This window comes from Neomonachus schauinslandi, chromosome 6 (assembly GCF_002201575.2).
Source record: "Neomonachus schauinslandi chromosome 6, ASM220157v2, whole genome shotgun sequence".
Taxonomy (NCBI): Eukaryota; Metazoa; Chordata; class Mammalia; order Carnivora; family Phocidae; genus Neomonachus; species Neomonachus schauinslandi.
The window spans coordinates 41,522,358-41,543,203 of record NC_058408.1 but is presented as its reverse complement, the minus strand read 5'-3'; positions in this window follow the sequence as shown (position 1 = coordinate 41,543,203).

Here is a 20,846-nt window from a genome sequence, read left to right as displayed (position 1 = left end):
ACATTTAGGAAGTGGAGCTGATAGTATGCTCCTCAGAGACCCAAATTAGGTCAGTTATATGAAACGGGCTTTGCTGAGTGCAACTAATTATCACCTGCAGGTTAGTGACACCCACCACTCTGCGGCCTGAGCATCTCTGCCCATCCTGCTCTGGGGTGGGAGCGACAGTTTCCATGCCCTCTCCAGACACTGCCAGTCCCGCTTCCCGTACAGCTCTCAGGCCTAGTGTGCTGTTTCCAGCCTCCACTGAAGCCCTCTGCACCATTTTAAACATTCGAGGGCTGTTTTCCATCTCCCAACTCTCCAGCTGCCCTCCTTGCAAGGCTGGGCCCCTGGCTGCAACACCCTTAGCTGGTTTAGATTTGCCATCAGCATCTCTTCACTTGATTCTTCTGGTCTGTCCCAGCAGGTTGGCCGCACACGCCCACATTAAAGGTCAGCTCTTGGATGGTATTATGGCTAAGCAGCTGGAAAAAGCCTCAGAAGCTGATGTCCCTTTCTCTAGCTACTAAATCATTCTTATATCCACTGACTCCCAAGTGAGACCCTGGGCCCTAAAATGGGCCTGTTTCCTGTCACCTCAGACAACAGTGTCTTTAAAAATCTCATCTGGATTCAGCTTCCTGAATGATCCCCACCTCCCTTGAGATGACAAACCACCAAATCCATTCTGTTGGCCTTGCCGCCTGTCAAATGCTCACACTTAGAGGCCTCAGGAAAAGCTGGGGCTGTGACGGGGAGTAGGGGGCCTCCCACATGGTATTTTCCCAGCCATACAAGCAGCGCCTGGTGCTCACTAGCTCCCTACTGGCCTTCCCAGACCTGCTGGAAGGGCCAGGGAGGGAGGACACCTACAGTTGAGTGTCTAGACAGGGGCCAGAGCAGTGAGCGAGGAGCCCACTAACCTGATCCAAAGATGGCCCCCTGTCACCAGGTGACCTCTCAGACTCAGGCGAGCCCCTCATAACCAAACTTGGGGGGGGGGCAGTCCTGAGCCTTCTTTTACCCCAAGATCAACAAATTGAATACTTCTGTCCTCCAGGTGATAAATATATATATATTGAACCCCTGCCATGTGACAAGTAGGAGTGGAACTGGGGATAATGCAGCAGTGACTAAAATGGACAGGGTCCTTACTCTCATAGAACTCACTTGTGGGCCGGGACACGTAGGTGGCTCAGTTGGTTAAGCGTCTGCCTTCGGCTCAGGTCGTGATCCCAGAGTCCTGGGATCGAGCCCCACAGGGAGCCTGCTTCTCCATCTGCCTGCCACTCCCCCTGCTTGTGCTCTCTCTCTCTCTCCCCCTCTCTGACAAATAAATAAATAAAATCTTTTTTTAAAAAAAGAACTCACTTGTGGGGAAGACAAAACATAAACAGCTAGAGCAAGCAATAATTAAAATTACTTCAGACTGTGGGGCGCCTGGGTGGCTCAGTTGGTTAAGCAACTGCCTTCGGCTCAGGTCATGATCCTGGAGTCCCGGGATCGAGTCCCGCATCGGGCTCCCTGCTCAGCGGGGAGTCTGCTTCTCCCTCTGACCTTCCTCCCTCTCATGCTCTCTGTCTCTCATTCTCTCTCTCTCAAATAAATAAATAAAATCTTTAAAAAAAAATTACTTCAGACTGTGAAAAATTCTGTTCAGGAAATAAGTATAGTACTGTGATAGAGTATGGCAGAGCAGGGGCCTCTTGGTGATGGGTGATCAAAAAGGCCCTTTGGAGGAAGTGATAGATAAACAGAGACCCAAAGGATAAGGATCGAGAGGAATAGCAGGCAGAGGGGCTGCATGTGCAAAGGCCCTGAGGCAGGAAGCACTTGGTACATCCCAGGATGTGTAAGAAGAGCCATGTGACTAAAGCAGAGCAAAAGAAGAGGAGGACGGGAAGAGCTAAGGAGGCAGGCAGGGCCAGCTCACGCAGGATGGGAAGTCACATAAGATGCCAGGTTTCTTTTAACTCATTGAAAGATTTCAAGCAATGGGCAGACATTGTTAGTTTGATTTTTTTTATAGCCAACATATAGTACATCATTAGTTTCATATGTAGAGTTCAAGGTTTTGAAGAGATCTCTACAGCGATGTGAGGAAAATGCAAGTAAACTTGAAATCAGAGCAGAGGAGGTTTCGGGTAGGCAGAAGAGAAGCCTTTCTGATAAACAGGACCAGCTGAAAAGGGCCTTGTTAGAAATTTCTACTTTTTTGCAAGAAATTAAAAATTAGATGGAACCATGTATCTAAAATGGTTTATAATTGTCTTACCTTGGAACAATAGTCTAATTCTGGGTCCTACATGAGCTGTATCTCAGCTGAGTTCTTCAATTATATAAAGCAGAGAAGATATCTACCTGTTCTGCCTTTTTTAATTGAATAAGAGAGTAAATATTTTTAACTTTGGGAATATTTTAGGCATTATCATTCAACCAAACCAACAGCTATGTGTTGAGAAGTTTAGTGTGAGACATGCTCTGTGGGAAATACGAAGTTCCCCCCCTCCACCCGCCAAGGAGCTTACACTCCGATTTGGGGAGATAGGACAAAATGACATAAAAAGTTAAGTAACAGTCTGGCACTCAAATTTCAAATTCAAGACCAACAACAGAAAAAAACACCATAAAGTTCTACATGGGAACTCACGAACTGGAGTTTAAAGAAATGCCTAGCACTGTTGGAAGTGAGGAGAAACCATGCCTGGCCACACCTGGACAGAAGAGCTTTGTGAGCAGCTGGCTCAGGGTGGGGGGCAGCTTTGGAAGCCCCCCTCCCAGGACTGGGAAGGCACTCCTGGGTGGGGTTGGGCTAGACCAAAGCACCAACAGTACAAAGTACAGCGGTGTTTGCAGGCAATCCTGCACACACTCCTGTCTAGTCACTGATTGTCACAAACACATCCCAAACACGTGCGTATTCGCATAAGCAGTGCCAGATCTGGGTTCTGTGACACCTGAAGCAATTTCTGTGCCCTCTGCAAGAAAAAGAATATAAAATAACTAACATAAAATCAGGTATAAAAGAGCACATTTATTTTGAATAATAAATAATAAGGTAACGGAGACCTTTTCCAGACCTTTTCTACCAAGATCTCTTTAAGCAATTTACCAGAACGCTTACATAGAAATAACTCTCTCCACTTAGAACATTCTTCAGCTCCCAGGGCCTGGAGGCTCAGCCTCATAAATTCCATGGAAATCTGCCCCTGAGCACAAGCCGACTAATGACTGACTTGGATTTAAGTTCCAGAGAACAGAGGAAGCTGGCAAGTTTGTGGGGCAGGCCCTGGGGAAGGTCATCTTGCCTGCTGGCCGGTGAAACACAGAGGACCGTCACTGATACTACCAGGCCCATGAACCCTTCCAACACATCTGTGCCTTTATGTAGTGGGTATATCCCTCATATGAACGCCAGCCTAGCCCCCAGAGCAGCCAGTGGCTCATCTCATGTGCAGGAACTGTGCTTTTGAGCAACAGCTTTGGTGACAAAGCTGGGGAGCTCAGCAGGCCCAGCAGGCCTTAGCATACAAATTCACTGAACACTTCTACTTATCGGTAGATCCATGTCGGTTCAAGCATGGTGGGATCCAGGTTCTCCAACCAAGCATCAGGCTCTGCCGCTCCCAAAGTTTCACTTGTGCTCTGTAAACTAGGCTCCAAATTTGTAAGAGGGCCCTTTTTGACCCCCCCAACCATGGCTGAAACTATAATTTCCATGGGTGTGCCCCCTGATGCAAAGCAGAGCTGGGGCAGAGGTGAGAGGATATCCCCCAGTTTGAGACACTTACCACCCATGAGTCATCATTAAAACTACAGTATCATAGACTGCTCCAGAAAGAACCTCAGAGGTCATTCAGTAGAGTGGGTTGCAAATGTTTGGTCGCTTTTTCTCCAAAATAACTCTCATCTAGAAGGCCAAATGAGCAGAGCAAGGATTCCCTCCATAACACTCCCTATTCCATGTTCTTCCAAGGTACCTTAAATCTGGCACTGAGACTTTACTTCTCATACTAGCCAAGGAGTCTGGTATTATTGATAATAGCCAGTCATTGGAGGACTCCATCCCATCCCTTGGGTCACTGGGAAGAAGGCTCTGCTCTCTGTCCCCTCTTCTACCATTGCTCCTTGCAAAGAGAAGACCATCCTCCCCAACCCTCTTCTATTCCCAGACCCTGCTGTTCAGGTGATTGATTCACCAAGACATTCCTGACCACAGACACCCACCCAAGGCTACTCTCAAGGCTATAGATTTCTCATCTGAAAACAGGAGCCAACCACTCAGCACTACTATTATGTCATCAGGCAAGACACAGGCCTCCACCCCTCACTGGCCCTTGCTAGCCCCTCTCTCCCAAGAAGGACAACTCTGAGCCCCAGACTCTCTCTCTCTCCTCTCCTCCAGCTCTACACAGCTCCAAACAAAACATAGGTTGGGGACAGTGGCCCTCCCTGTGCAAGACTTTTTTTGTTCCGAATCTCAAACTCTGTTAACAGACCTAGGGCAAGGAGGCCAGAATTCGAGAATATGGGAGAAAATAAAACTCAGGCTCCTTCTTTGGAATCTCTTGTGACAGCCAGAACAAAGCACTAATTAATACATTAGTTAAAACATCAACTGATTCTTCTACCACCCAAATAAAATAAATAAAAGCAGAGCTTTCTGGCAAAGAGGGCCATTGTCCTATGCCCCCGTTACCCATCCCTCTGATCCCTGAGGGTCAGTGGTTTGACAACTGAGGGCTACATAGCCCCACCCCTGCTCGCTCACAGTTGACCAGCCAGTGAGACCCTGCCTCAGGCCACCTTTAGCCCTGAGAGGATCTGTAAGTTGACACCAGCTCCCATATGCCCGCTGAAGCCCCTTCCACCTCTGCAGATCCCTGACCCCCATCCCCCTAGTGGCTCTCAAAGGAGCAAGGAAAAAGAAGTGGCAGGACTCAGAAGCTGTTCCTCAGCAAGCTACCACAGAGAACAGGCTCCTTTACCCTATAAATGACGGTCCAGGTTTTTTGGGTTTTTTTGTCTACTCAGGATCTGAGCCCGCTGAATAATCGGAGGAGATCAGGATCTGAGAGGGACGGATTCTATGCCCCAGCTCACCTGGGAGAGAACAGGCTAAAGCGTGTGCAAGCCACTCCAGGAATCTGCCAAGCAGAACCCCTCTTCCAGAAGCTGTCAGAAATGCCACCAGGCACTGGAAGACATTTACTTCATATGAAGCACTGTTCCCGGGGGAGGGGAAGGAAACCATGTTGAGAGACCAATACCACCACATGTTGGCAGGAGCTGCGTTGTCTGAAAACCACTGGTGGGATGCCTGGAATTCTTTTTTTTAATTTTTTTAACTTTTTTTTTTAAATGTTTTATTTATTTATTCATGAGAGTCAGAGAGAGAGAGAGAGGCAGAGGCAGAGGAAGAAGCAGGCTCCCCGCCTAGCAGGGAGCCCGATGCAGGACTCGATCCCAGGACCCTGGGATCATGACCTGAGCCGAAGGCAGACGCTTAACCATCTGAGCCACCCAGGCGCCCCGGATGCCTGGAATTCTTAATACAAATTCCAGAAAGTCTGAAGCCATCTGGTTAACAGGTAAGAATTTAAAAGGAAATAAATATTTGGCTTTTGAGAAAAAGCATGAGGAAGCGTCAGTGTGGTAAGAGAGTATCAGTCGGGACAGTGTATGATATGCAGTGGTAACAGATAAATCAAAATGAAATTTTGATAAGAAGAATCTTAATCCCAAAGGTCTGATGGAAAAACGACTACTTCTCATTCACACATTAGGAGGCTCTTCTCCCTCTTGCAACTCTGTGCTATGGACATATGCCTTCAACATAAGGGAAAAGAGGCAGAAATGGCTCCCATTCCTTCCACTCTCAATCCATCGGAAAGAACCAGGCACATGTCCCCAGTGTAATGACAAGGAAGCCAGCCAGTTCAGGAGCACATGGATATTCGATGACCACTAATTATCTCAGCCACATTAAACTCCCAGCTCTCTGCCCAAATGTCGGATCTTTCTCATAAAGGATTGAACTCCTCCTCCCCAAATATTCTGCTCATCTTCCTTTTGGCCAGAACTGTTGTCAAACGTGAACTGAAACACATGTCCTGACAGGTGTATGTCAGCCCAGGTTTCACAAAAGCCCTGGCCAAAGAGCTATCACGTGACTTCTGCTTTCTTAAGTTCCCTTGTGGCAACAGCATATCCAAAAAGCCTAGGAAATTGTGGCTCAAGCTAGTTTGTCCACCCAACGAATGTGTATGGGACACTCACTGTGTGCCGGGCATTGTGCTCTGTGCTGAAGAAACAACAGTGACTCAAATAGACAAGCTCCAGCTCTCAGAGAGCTTAGAGTCTAGTGGGGAACCATCAAATTACTTCAGAAATAGTTAACTACAAGCGAAAGTGAGTGCTATGCACAAAGAGAATAGGGAGCCATGGTAGAATATAAGAGGACCCAATCTCAAGCGTGTGGGTCAATGAAGATTTCCCTGAAGAAGTGATATGTAAGCTGAGCTAAGAAGGAGGAGTAGGGGAAAGTAGGCAAAGGGGTATGAGGTGAAGGGAAAAATGCTCCAAGAGGAGGCACAGCATGTGCAAAGGCCCTGGGGAGGGAGAGATTGTGGAGTGTTTGAGGAGCTTCAAGGTGGCCAGTGTGGCTAAAGCTCAGAAGGCAGGAGTGCTGCCACCCGGTACCACAAACCCAGGGGATGCAATTCATGTGGAAAACCACGTGTTTTATTTTTAAATGAGATTTTTGTTAAATTTGCTTAAATACAAAGTAGTAGTTTGGCATTGGCTCTTTATTCAAAAGTGGGGGGAAATGTCTGTGGGTCCTTCTTGGTATTGGTACTAGAAGGTTCACGTTCTGCCCTGCCACCCCCCACCCTCACAACTCCCACATGGCCTTCCCACCAAAGTTTAGGTCCCACCCAGACAAGCCCTCAGCAAGGCTTCCAAAGAAAATGTGCAGGAAAAAGATGCAAAGGACTGGGAAAAGGAGACTGAACAGTCAAGAAAGGCCTCCATACTGCCAACTGCTTCGGATGCCTCAAATCCCATAAACATCTCTTCAGCAGAAAAAATGGTGAAAAGAAAGAAATTAGGGTAGGCAGTTTATCAGGGGAAGCCAAACAGAGGGGCCATTCCAATTGCCCAGGAGACAGTGAGATCTGAATGTAAATGAAGAGGGGACTGGGCTGGCTGAAGAGAACCCAAGTTTGGGAGTACCACCCCCCAGCCTAGGGTCTGCCACTGGGCACACATCACTCTCTGAGTGGTCTCAGAGGTCCTGGGTCTCTCTGCCCCCTCTAGACTTCAAGGCATAACAGGCTCTGGCAAACTGCCCCCTGCCTAGATTTCCAGCTTCCTCCCACCCTGCCGCTCCTCCCTTTCCCAGCTCTGGCCATCTCAGACCTCCCGCAGAGCTTCTTCAAAGCTCTTCCCTGGCCCAAAGTATCCCACCTTCCCCTCTTCCTCCTCCTTCCTCTCAGCTCAGCCTTCTCCTCTCAGGAGACCTTCCCTGACCCCAGACAGGGGCAAGTCCCCCACTCTAGGACCCCTATGTTTCTGCTCTTCACTCTATAATACAATAAGGACCCTTTACTCCTTTACTTCTTCCCTCTCAGACCACAAGCCCCCCCAAAGCAGGGGAGCTTCTACATGATCTACCACTGTTTCCCCAGTGCCCAGTACAGTGCCTGACACATAGTAAGGGTTCAACCACTATTTCCTGAATCCAACTACAGAGCTAGGATTTAGGTATTTCAAAGCCAGGGGTTTATATCTGATATATTCCCAGCTACTTCCCTAGCACTTAGAACAGATATTTGCTGGATGGATGGATGGATGGATGGATGGATGGATGGATGGATGGATGAACGACCTTCTAAGGCAGAAAGGGCAACTTAGATGCTTTCATTTTACAGGTGGAGAAACAGAGGCCCAGAGAAATCAAAGACCTACCCACGGTTTCACAGCTCAAACAGGGGGCTGGGTTCCCAGTGCCAATGAGCAAAGTCATCGATAAGAAACACTCTGCCTGTCCCCTTTTTATAGAGGAAAACACATGCAGGTATTGATCCTTTCCAGAAGCAGCTGTCCAAGGTACTTATGTACAGATGAATGTATTTATTTGTTTATTCCCTACCCTGCTCTAAAAAGAACTGGAGGCAGTTTGCCCACTGCAGCTCCTGTCAATGCTGTATTTCCCAAACTCAAGAACAAAACATGAAGGAAAAACAACTTGTTCAGAAAGAGGGGCAATAACACCTCACCCAGAACCGGTTTCCTTGGCCAGAGCAGAAAAGCTCCAGCAAAGAGGGCTGTCTCTGTAATCAAATTACCAAAATTAGTGACTAAGAGGAACAGAGCAGATGTGAAAGATTTCAATTTTGCTGGAGGATTTGGCACAATGTCTCAAGGAACTGAATTTGCAAAATTCTTGCGTAAGAACAGTGTCACGTGAAATAAAAATCTGGCTGCAGGACCACAGTGGTGATAGCCACACCTACCAAGTGATGTTGTGGTCATTGACACAAATCTTCTCCTCCTCCTGATCTGCAAGGGGTGGCAGATGGGGCCTTGGAGGGGGGGGAGTTGCTGCAGCCACAATGACAATGAGACACCATTGATTTCTATATAGCACCTAATTTTCTAAAGCCCTTTCAGCCACACCATCTTATCAGACCCTCACTATCAGAAGTAGAGGCTCAGGGGCTGCCTGGGCAGCTCAGTTGGTTAAGCATCTGCCTTCAGCTCAGGTCATGAGCTCAGGGTCCTGTGATCCAGCCCTGAGTCCAGCTCCCTGCTCAGCGGGGAGTCAGCTTGTCCCTCTCCCTCTGCCTCTCCCCCCCACTCATGTGTGCTCTCTCTCTCAAATAAATAAATAAAATCTTTAAAAAAAAAAAAAAAGAAGAAGAAGAAGAAGTAGAGGCTCAGAAAAGGTAAATGACCTCCCAAGTTCATGGAGCATATGAGCAGCTGAAGCCCACCACTAAGGCCCAAGGATTCCCACCCACTTGTGGTTGTATAAATATCAAGGGAGTGGCCCACCCTGGGAAGGGCATTTAACTTTCAGGACACAAGGGCACCATATTTTTTAATGCCCACGTGGCACCAACTGTTACCCTGCTAGATCAGTTAGCCCCCCTGCTGAACATGTTTTTAGTGACTGTTTCTTACAAGGGTCAGAGTAGACTCAAGTTAATGGGGAAAGAGAGTACAGGTGCTTGTCTCCGAATCTAACTACAGAGGTTTCCCTAAAGAGCCTGAGGATTTTCATGAGCAATGTCATATGTGTCAGTCGCAGGGACCAGGTGAATAGTGCAGTTAGATCTCAAACTGAACTCCTGATGTTCTCCCCCAAAGCTGGGCTCCCATCCATTGTTCTTCACCATGACAGATGCCACCCCTCGATTTTATAAACCAGAAACCTCAATCACCCTTGATGCCTCCCTTGCCCTCACTCCCAGATCCAGTCTATTACCAGGTCCAGCTGACCCCCCCAGTACTATCCAGAGCCACCTTCTTTGCCCCATCCCACTCCTTCCACCACAGCCTAAAAGATCATCAAGTTTTGCTTCAAAAGACTCCAGTAGTTCTCTACTGTGTCCTCATTCTCCCTCTTGCTCCTCCCAGTCTATCCCCCACACAGCAGCCAGAGTGAGCACTTGAAAATGCAAATTTGGACATGTCGCTCACCTGCTTAAACTGCTTCCATAGCTCCCATGGCACACAAGGTCCGGTGTGGTCTGGCCCCAGTCTGCCTTCCTGGCCTCACCAGTGCTACCTCACCCCTTCACTCTGCAACCTGTAGATATGCTGGTCTTCTCCCTGCTCCTGGTTGGGGCTACGTTCTCCGACCTCATGGTCTCCATGTGTCCTGCTCCCGCCATTCCTTGTCCCCACCTACCACCACCAACCAGACTCCTAGTTATCTTCAAAGCACAGCTCAAATGCCATGTTCTAAGGAAGCCATCCTTCCTTAGCTCTCCCAGCTGATCAGGTCCTCCTGACAGACACTGTCATAGGACCATGTGTTCAGCTTCTAAACACCTGTCACAGTTTAAATCAAATAATACTCCATGACGATGGCCCATATTCGTTCATTCACTACTTTATTCCACACCCAGTACATGATCAGAACTCAACAGATGTTTTTTGGAAAAAAAAAAAAGAACTTAATGAATGCAGCATGAACACAGCAGATGGGGAAACTGAGTCTCATTAGGATGAAGGACCTTGACAAAAGACATGAAATCTGCCAGGATTAGGCAGACCGTGGGCATCATCCCACCTCTGGAGATAGATCTGGGGAAAATGCCCTCCTGAAATTAAGTAAAATGTTTCTATTTAACAGGATTGAAGGCTGGGGGAAGGAAACTCTAAAACACACACACCACCAGACTTGGCAGTGAGAAGGACTAGCAAGGAAAAGCCCAGATCCCCATCTCTTCTCAATTATGCACTTATCAAGGTTGGGTAGACTATGGAAGAGTCAGAAACTAGGGCATTCAGGATAGTAACACAGCAGCTTTGGGCCTAAGGGGGCATGAAAGAGGGGGCAAGTTGGTGGGGGTGGGGCCCACCCTGATTATGGAGTTGGTGAGCTCCCTAAAGCATCATCTGCTCAGCAAACATCTGCTAAGGGCCTATCATCCTCCTAGCTGAATGTGTGGAGTGAAAGCACAGTCTTTGACCCCATGGAGCTCAGAGCCTAGAGAGGAAACAGGTCTGTTAACACTTCACTGCAATTTAGTAGTAAGTACTAGAATAAAGGGCAACTCAGGGAAGGGGCTATTCGGAGACAGGGCCACAGAGAGCTGCATCTGACCAGGCAAAAAAAGGTGCCTCCCATTCTCAGCCTGCTCCCACCACAGCCTAGGGCAGCTTCTGTTGTCCTGCAGTAACATGCACAAACAAAACACCCAGAAAAGCAATGACTGTCCCCAAGGTGGCCCTTCCAGTACCCAAAGCAAGACCAGAAGACTGTAGTGCCTCCTCTTCACATCCAGAGAGGTGAAGGAAAGTGAAAATGCCACCCAGAGGAAGAAAACTGAGGACAGAAGTCAGGAGGACAGCAAGTCAGAGGATGTGAAGCCAGCCGGACCAAAGGCTGCCAGCCCACAAGGCTACACTGGGTTGGATAGTGTCCCCCAGAATTCATGTCCACCAGCAACCTCCAAATGTGACCTCATGTAATCAAGTTCAGACGTGCTCATATTGTATTAAGGTGGGCCCTAATCCAATGACGAGGGCCCTTATAAAGACACTCATGGAGACACAGAGAGAAGGCCACATGATAATGGAGGCAGAGATTGGAGCAATGCATCTGTAAGTCAAGGAGCGCCAAGACTGCCAGCAACCACCAGAAGCAAGGAACAGACAAGGAAGATTCTCCTTGAGCCTCCCGAGGGAGCACTGCCCTGCCAGCACATTGATTTCAGACTTCCGGCCTCCAGAACTGTAGAAAAATAAATTTCTGTAGTTCTAAGCTACTCAGTTTGTGGTAATTTGTCATGGCAGCCCCAAGAAATTAATAGATGGGCCTAGAAGACCAAACACATAACGTAATGGAGTGAACAGGGTTGTTGTCAGAGGTGAGCCCAGAGTGGACCCAGCTGCAGAGCACAGCCTACAAAAAAGGGCAACAGTTACTCAGCGGCATTCAATTACTGCCAAGAGGCAATGATGTTGCCAAATATGCCAATTTTTCTGCATAAAGGAAAAATCCATACTTTTACATGAAACCTCTGATTTTCGAATGTTAAGCCAAGTGGGGTTTTTTGTTTTGTTCTTGTTTTTTTGCTTTTTTGAATCAGTGTGGGCCAGAGAAGGCCAGACCAATCTCCCCATTTTGCAGATGAGAAATGGAGACCCAAGAGACAAGGTGATTTATGTCTACAACTCAAGCGACAGCCAAGGCTGAAACCTACAGTGCCATCTACCACGCTGCACTCCAGCCTTCTGCCCCTGGGACAGCAGATGAAAGCTCGCCCCACTCAGGACTCACAGCTCTCATGAAAGAGGTGACTCCTGAGCTGGAGGGAGTAGGCACAGACCAAGACACCTTCATCGTCCCGGCTGTCATGGGGTCCAACGGTCCCTGCCAGTCTAGGATCCTAGGAAGGAGCTGCACGAGGTCACAGCTGTCTCGGCCACAGAGAGGGAAAGGGATGGGGCCGGGCCAGCAGAGGCATGGGATGTGGGGACAGGAAGGGCAAGCTACAAGCGTCGCATCTTAGGAAGGGATAGGAAGAGCCTCCCTTGGCAGCATCCGTGAGATTCTTCAGCTACGGGCGTTTCCCACCAGGTTATGGAGCAGGCCGGCCAGATGGGGAGAGTCTGCAGTGAGCACAAAGACATGCAAGCAAAGCAGTCATTGCTGGAGAAAAAGAGTGGCAGCAAAACAATGCCAATAAGATACCGGGGTGGGCAGGCCTAGAAGCACATGAGAAGCGTGGCGCCAGCTCTCCCAAGAACGCCGTGCCTGTTTGGACAGATTTTTGCTCTCTGATACATGTTCCAAAAGCTCTTGGAAATGAGGAGAGAGGCCTACTGGGTTCTGTTTGGACAGTGTCTGCTGTGGTAGCAAATGTCAACAGCACCCGCAAGCTGTTCCCTTGCATCCGTGAAGATGCCAGTACCCAGGCCAGAGCTCACAGATCTCACACCACCGCGCTCTGAGCAGCATCTTCGCTCATGTGGAAGGGGAAGTTTCTTGGGAGAGCAGGAGAGAAATAGTGCTTTTTTTTCATGGTTTTGGGTTTTGTTTTTTTTCGTCCTTTGACAAGATGCAAGGGAACCTTTGCTAAAAATTTTTCGTGAAGAGCAGCAGTGAAATTCACAGCACTGCTCGGAGCCAGCAAGCCCACTAAGCCATGTAGTTCAACAGCCCCTGGCCTCCCCACCTCCCTGGTCTTCACCAGTGGTCTTCGGCCAGGCTCGAAGCCGGTGTGGGCAGGGGGAGGTCTGTGACTCCCACCAGGACCTCTGGCTGGTGGAGATGCCCTCATGCCAGGCTGGCTTGCTGAGACCCCCTAACACACACACACACACACACACACACACACACGTATGCATGCACAAACACACTGCCCACACAGCAGCAATTAAAGGCAAAAAAAAAGGGTGGGTCCGAAAGGACAGCAGCTCCTATGTTAAAACATGCGCAATACGCAGGGCACGCCTCTCTGCCAAGCCCTAATCCCCCTGGCATCTATGCCCTACTATTTGCATAAGTAAATGGCAGCTCATTAAGAACACATTAGTAGCTCTGTAACCATGTAAGGAAACCAACCTAGTGAACTCTAAGGCACTGGAGATTTCTCTAATTCAGTTTTGCAGCCTTGGAGGCATGAAGCAGAGTGTCATCTGCCGTCTATCTGTCCAGCTAGAAAAGAAAGAAGAGACCCTTATGGAAACACAGAAGAGACTTAATAAATATTTGTTGAAGAATGAAGGATGGTAGGCCAGGTTTGCAAAGGACAAACCTTACTAAAAATAGAGAAATGTTTGGACCACACTGGTTGGCGGAGGCATTTCTCCCACCTCTCGCAGCCATCCACTGAAGGCTCCAGGAGAGTGGTTGCAAATCAAAGTCCTGCATCAAACCACCCGTTAGCGTTTCTGACATATTGTCATGGGATGACTGATTCAGGAAGTCACAGACAGGGCCCAGGATCTGCAGTTTTAAAATGCTTCCCGAGGGGGGGGGGGGCGCCTGGGGGGCGCAGTCGGTTAAGCCACCAAGCGACCGGCTCAGGTCATGATCTCAGGGTCTTAAGATCAAGTTTCACGTCAGGCTCCTCGCTGGGTGTGGAGCCTGCTTAAGATTCTCTCTCTCCCTCTGCCCCTCCCCCGCTTGCTGGAGCACTCGCTTCCTCGCTCGCTCTCTCTCTAATAATTAAATGAATAGATAATAAAATGCCTCCCAGGGATTCTTATCTGCTCCCCTGTTTGAGAACCATTGCCCTGAAGCCCTCCTCATGGTTGCTACACCACAGAAAAAGCAAAATGGACACCACCCGGGAGTCTATCGGAAATACAGTCTCAGGCCCCCACACCTGCGGAGACAGAACCTGCACTGGTTATTCTGTGCCACATAAAGTTGGAAGGAGCATCAGTGTAGAGGCCGCTAGGGTGGACTCTGTGAGCCAGGTGGGCTCTCTGCCCCGGCGGCCCATCACCAGGGGTGCGAGCCTTTGGTCATGGCCTCAAGTCTCACCCACCTGCAGGGTGTAGAGCTGTACTCGATGGCCAGCCTCGGAGGGCCTCGATCCCCGCAGGTGCCCGGATGTCCGAATCCCGAAACCCCCTGGAGCCCCGCGCAGACGTCCGCCCTCCGGGTCTTTCCCCGCACGTAGACCCGGAATGAGGGCTGCCTTCAGCAGCACAGGCTGGAAGCCTGGGAGTCGCAGGGGCTTGAGCCCAGTTCTCCGCTTCAGCGTGTGTCCCCGCCGCGTGGGACCCAAGGAGCCGGGAAGCCCCGGGTCAGCGAATCCAGGCTCCGGGGAACTGGGAGGGGCCTGCTCAGCCCACCGCAGCGGCTAGCCGCGGGCGGGCAGGTTCAAGAGCATTTTGTACCTGTCTCCAGCGCCCTCCGGAGCTGCCCGTGGTTTTATTACTCTAGGTAGGCTGCCCGGGAGTGGCCGACCTATTGACTTCTAGTGCGGTCAGTAAGGCAGGCCCAGGGTCTGCCAGGAAAACAGCTACCCCGGTCCTGGCGCCAGCCCTGCCCCAGGCCTCCGCAGCCAGGCCGGGAAGGCAATCCCGGGTCTTCCCAAGTGCCTGCCCTCCCCGCCCCAGGTAGCCCTGCACCCTGCTCTGGGGGATCAAAACACCACTGGGGAGCGAGACACCAGGCAGAGGCTCCCAGAGCCAAGCAAGTGCCAATTGTGAGGGTATTTTTAGCCCGGATCCCTCCGGAAAGGCAGCTCATGAAATCCTACCCTGTCAGCACTCGCTTCCTCTCTTGTCCCAGGAGGAGCGGGTGTTGCCTTGGTAACCCGCGGCGTGCATCTGCTGCTCTGGGGACACCTGTAAGTCACCCACAGGTATCTGGCCGAGGGGCCCCGGCGGCCCTCAACTTCTTCGGGCTCTGGCCTCCTTTCTCTGGGCAGAGTCCCCAGGAACGGGGCCCCAAAGGCTCAGGAATGCAGGAAACCTGTGCAGTCCTCACAGTGGCCTCCGGGGAGACCCTGAGACTTTGGGCTTTCAAAGATGTTTACACACACACTTAACGCATTAAAAGTGTGAAAACAACACGCAGTTAAACGCGCATTAAAACAACACGGAGTGCCTACTTCAGCTCGGGTCTTTGCATTTTCACGGGATCCCCGCTTGCCAAGAACTGTTTCCTCAGCTTGCTGGGGGCTTAGTTATTCGTGTGAGGTGATTCTGCAGGGAACCGGTGGTCAGAACGCGAGTAGGCCCTGCCCTCCCCCTCCTCCTCCTCCTCCCTCTGCTTCTCGAAGACTTTCTCCTTGAAAGGAGTTGGGGGGGGGCACGTGTTGCTCTGAGTCCCACAATTACTAGGCGGTGGCACCTGGTACAGTTCGGCCCTAGACCTCCTGTTCATTGCCCTTGCATACCTAGCTCACACCTCTCTGCAGTAATGAACTTGGAATGGTGCCAATGGGCTGTTAGTGACCCTGCAGCCCAGACAGGGAAGGCCCGGCAGCTGCACCTTTCCCAAACTAGCAGCAGGCGGAAATGGATCCGGCTGGAGGTGAGCAGCCTCAGGTTCGATTTAGCTGTTTGACCAACTGAAGAAGAAATCATCACCAACCCCATTCAATCAGTTGCATCCCGCTTTTGAGTCTGGTCACTTGAGGGCCTGAGACCATGAAAGATATTAACAGAACAAACCACAAAATCTTCATATAATCCCATAAATAAAGAATAAAAGTTTTCTTTTATTCTTCCATGATGAAAAGAGCTCTGTTGGATTTTTTTTCATGGTTATATAAATAATACCTGTTTACTATTTTTTTTTTTAAATTTAAACACTCCAGAAAGGTATGGGTGGGAGGGGAAGTCCGGATCGCCAGCCACCCAGGCATAACCCCTACCTGCCTTCGATGGCCAGCTTTCACACACCTCACACTTCTTGCATATAGACAAGTGCAATTTGACATAAACGGGATTATATTACGGAACTGCAGTTTTCTTTCCCTCTATGTTACCGAGTGTTTGTGAGTTTACCTCGCTGTCTTCTCATCCGACGTCCCTTCCCAGGCACCCAGTGTCAACAGCCTGTCATATCAGCTTGGACCATCAGCCCATTGGCACCACTCCAAGTTCATTACTGCAGAGGTGTGAGCTAGGTATGCAAGGGCAATGAACCGGAGGTCTAGGGCCGAACTGTCCCCATGCTCGTATCTGCCTTCACGGTGTCCTCCCCCGCCCCTGGGGACCATCTCACCACACTCCCAGACCTAAGGCCAAAACTATTTCAGTCTCTGGTCAACAACCCGGGGAAAGTGATCCTAAGTCACTTCTGTGCTAGAAATGGTCCAACAGCTTTCCATCTCTCGTCTAGATAATAACAAAGGCATTGAAATAATCCACAAGGTCATGCATGAGACACCCCTCTCTCTGTGTCATCTCCTACCGGCCTTCCTTTGTACCTTCTGCTCTGGCAGTACCCCCTGCCACTGGGTCTTTGCACCTGCCATGTCCTCTGCCTGGCCCACTCTTTCTCGAAGTATTCACAAGTCTCTTTCTCTTACCTCCTTCTCATCTTCATTTTAGTATCACCTTCTCAGTGAGGCCTTTATTTGCCACTCCATTTAAAATTATACAGTCTCCCCCCAATATCCCTTTTATCTCCCTTTTTTTTTCTCCAGACACTTTTCTCCAGCCAACATGCCATATATTTTACTTACTTATGATCCGCGCCGCCCCACCAGGAGGCAGACTTGGTGACAACAGGGTTATTGATTCTGTTTGTGCCTGGCTGTAGCTTCAGCACGCAGACAGCACCTGCCACAGGTAAGTGCTCAATAAGTTATTTGTTGAATGTGTGACTCAGTGATTGCAAGTTCCTCCTACAGCTACACTTTCAAGGTCAACTGGTTCCAAGAGCCTTGCTGTTCACAAGAGCAGGCAAATGACTTTCTATTTCTAGTGTATGCCCTCTGCCCTCAGACTCCAGAAGCAGTAGGTCACTCCTCTCCAGCTGAGGTAATAGTTCAGATGCTCCAATATGGGCTCCACATAGAACCTGGGGCTACCCCTGCCTCTGAGTCCTTGAAAGGGTCTCCAATGGGCTTCCCCATCAGTGCCCCTTCCTCAAGCCCCTCCCTCCTAAACACTTGCTTAAGTGTGGCTTCTGTGTCTTTCTGTGAAAGCCAGCCAGTCTTCCAGTTCAACCTTGGTTTGCCGCTGGCTGGTGGTCCCACATCATGGGCATCCTGGACTCTTAACCAGCTTGCAGCTCACTACATCCCACCCTGTCCCTGACTGCAGAGAGTAATCAAGAAATGTCAGCCTCCTTCCTAGGGCACGGGGGAGGTGACTACAGCAGATAGTTTGAACCTGTGGGTGGCTGGTTTGTCTTATTTTTTGATTTGTGTCTGTTTGACCATTAATTATTATTATGTAATATGGACTATCTTTTAAAAGTTTATTACCTAGATAACAGGGGCAAGGCAACAAATGTATAAAAGTTCAGCCTCGGGGCGCCTGGGTGGCTCAGTCAGTTAAGCGTCTGCCTTCGGCTCAGGTCATGATCCCAGGGTCCTGGGATCGAGCCCCACATCTGTCTCCCTGCTCGGCGGGGAGTCTGCTTCTCCATCTCCCTCTGCCCCACCTCCCGCTCATACTCTCTCTCTTGCTCTCTCTCTCTCTCAAATAAATAAATAAAATCTTAAAAAAAAAAAAAAAGGAAGTTCAACCTCTTTTGAATTGTAGTCTGTTGCACAATTAACTTGTGGAAAGTGGTGGGATTGGGGGTATGGTTAGGGAGATAGTTGATCAAGGACTCCTTTGCCCCTGTTCTGAGACCTTCTGACATCTGACTAGAGAGTCTGTCTATGGAAAGAACACACAGACAAAGAGACACACACGGAGACACACACAGACACACACACAGCATTCACAACCCAGATGGCGGAGCCTGAGTGCCGAGCTGTCTCCGGCAAAAGGCTGCCTGCCTCCACTCACCCACCATATCAGGATCAGAAGCACAGGAGACTAGAAATTTCTGAGTGCTGCCCTTGACCTTGCTGTTGAAACACTCTCTAGAAGCACATACGTATTCCAGTGGCCACCAGGGCCAGTCCAGTTTATTCTCCCTGCTGCTCTCCACTGCCTCCTTGGAGAAGGAAGGCCAGCCCCCTCCCAAAGCCTTCTGCCCTCTTCTCCCAGGGAAAAGCTGCTCAGACTTGTCGACAGGGGATCAGGAAGGGAAGGAAACTAGGCCACCCCACCGTGCCTGAATCCCTGCCAGCTGACAGGCAGACGGCTCCCTCCATCACAGGAAGGGGGTGGGTGGCCAAGGTGGATGTGGCCCCTTAGTCAGTTCAACATTTGGAGGATTATCTCCTCCCAGGGTGCCGCAGGATTAAATTTTTTGAAACTTAAATATAACCGATTGAGAATAAATGTGAAGGTGGGAACATGAGTGAAATCTGTAGTTCTACCAGTTGTAGAATTTTTTCAATGTAATTATGTCTCTTTCAACTACACCGAGTAATATGAACTCCAGGCTAGACGTTAGACATGAAACAGCTCATTTAATACAAGCAGTCTGCAAGGTAAATATTATGATGCCATTTTATACTGATGAGGTAAGTGATGTTCATTGAGGCTAGAAGCTAACGGTGGATAAGTGGTATCCCTGTAACTATTGACATTGCATTAATCTCGGATGGGTGGAAGGAAGGAAGGAAGGAAGGATGGATGGGCAGCAGATGAATGGGCAGATTAGGGACAGGAGAAAAGGCAACTAAACCACATAACTTCCCATTTCACTAAACTAATGAAATGGTAGGCTGTTTAAAGGAATGGATTAGATTGATTAGTAATTAGCGTTTCAGCCTTTGAGAAGAAGGGGAGGCAGGAAAGGGAGGAACTACTATTCTTAGAACCTGAGCTCTGGGAGCCAGACGGCCCAGGTTCAACCTCAGGCCCACCATTTACTAACTGGATAACCTTGGGCTAATTATTTAAGCTCTCTGTACCTCAGTTTCCTTACCTGTAAAAATGGGAATATTATAACTTAAAATGTTATGGTGAGAATTAAATGAGTTACACAAAATAATATGTAAAATATTTAGAACTTTGCCTAGCACCCAACAAGTGCTCCATGAACATTGCTATTGTTATCCACATTTTGTAGGAGGAAACTGAAGCCCGGGGAGGGAGGTGATGCTTATTCTGCAATTACTCCAGTAACACCACCTTCCATATTGATTGTTGGCAACCCTTTTATCTGGTCATTTGAGCCAACTCTATCCAGATAATCTTCAGTTGTGGTGAGGATCTAGATTTTAAGGAAGGTCTAGATGTTTCAGATGTAGCTTTCCACGTAACTTTAGACAGGTACACATTTATACCATTTGCTGTCTTAGGAGTTCAGAGAAACTCCATAGTGACTGAAAAAAAAAAATGGATCTGCATTATTTTTAAACTGCTATAAATATTTGTTGGGTGAATGAATGTTATCTATCATCATATCATTTAAGACTCCTTATTTAAAGGCCATGATAAACTCCTCCCAGAATTCAAGTTTATTTCTTCTGAAGAATTTCCTAAAACACATCTGAAATCCGATATCAGAAAGCTTGGAGCCAGATGCTTTCAGAATTTAGACTCTTTAGAATTTTGAGAGCTTCTAGAGGGCACTTTATTTTTTCTTTAAGATTTTTATTTATTTATCTGAGAGAGAGAGAGCACAAGCAGGGGGAGCAGCAGATGGAGAAGCAGGCTCCACGCTGAGCAGGGAGCCGGATGCAGGGCTCAATCCCAGGACCCTGGGATCATGACCTGAGCTGAAGTCAGACGCTTAACCAACTGAGCCACCCAGGCACCCAAGTGCAGCCACTTTATACTGTGTAATCCCCCCTGGAGGTCCAGGCTAGCACATCATGATTAAACATCCTCATAGTTCTACAGAGAACTTTATATGTGAACTGAACACTTACACCGAGTGGGATGTATAAAGACAATAAGCAGGTCAGCATCAGCTCAGGTCAGGTTTTGCCACTAAATTAGTTTCTTACAAACAAATAGAAACGCTTTAGGTTTTCAGAGCTTTTTGGATGTCAGCATGGCAGACAGGGGATGGTTGACCTGTAGTGAATTATGCACTGTGTTTGCCCCTCGTCCAGGCTGCCGTGAAGAGTTTGGTTTGTGTCTCACCAATGTTAGCTGGAAACTCACCACATGGGCGCCCTTCTAAGCTGGTTTCTGTGAATTGTGTCATGTGGTTCTCAGAACAACTGTAAAGGGTAAGTAACCAGCCCACAGTCAAACACCACCTGAGACTCTGGCTAATGAAGTTTCCCAGCCAGCGAGGCTTTTCCAGTACAGCTGACCCTTGAACATCACAGAGGGTTGAGGCATTGACCCCCATGTAGTTGAAATCCACATATAACTTTGGACTCCCCCAAAATTGAACTACGAATAACCTACTGTGGACCAGAAGCCTCACACATAACATAAACAATCAACACATATTTTGTATCTTGTATGTATTATATATTGTGTTCTTACAATAAAGTCAGGTAGAGAAAAGAAAATGTTATTAAAATTATAAGGAAAAGAAAATACACTTACAGTACTGCACTGTATTTATTGGGGGAAAAATCCACATATCAGTGGACCCACACAGCTCAAACTTTGTTGTTCCA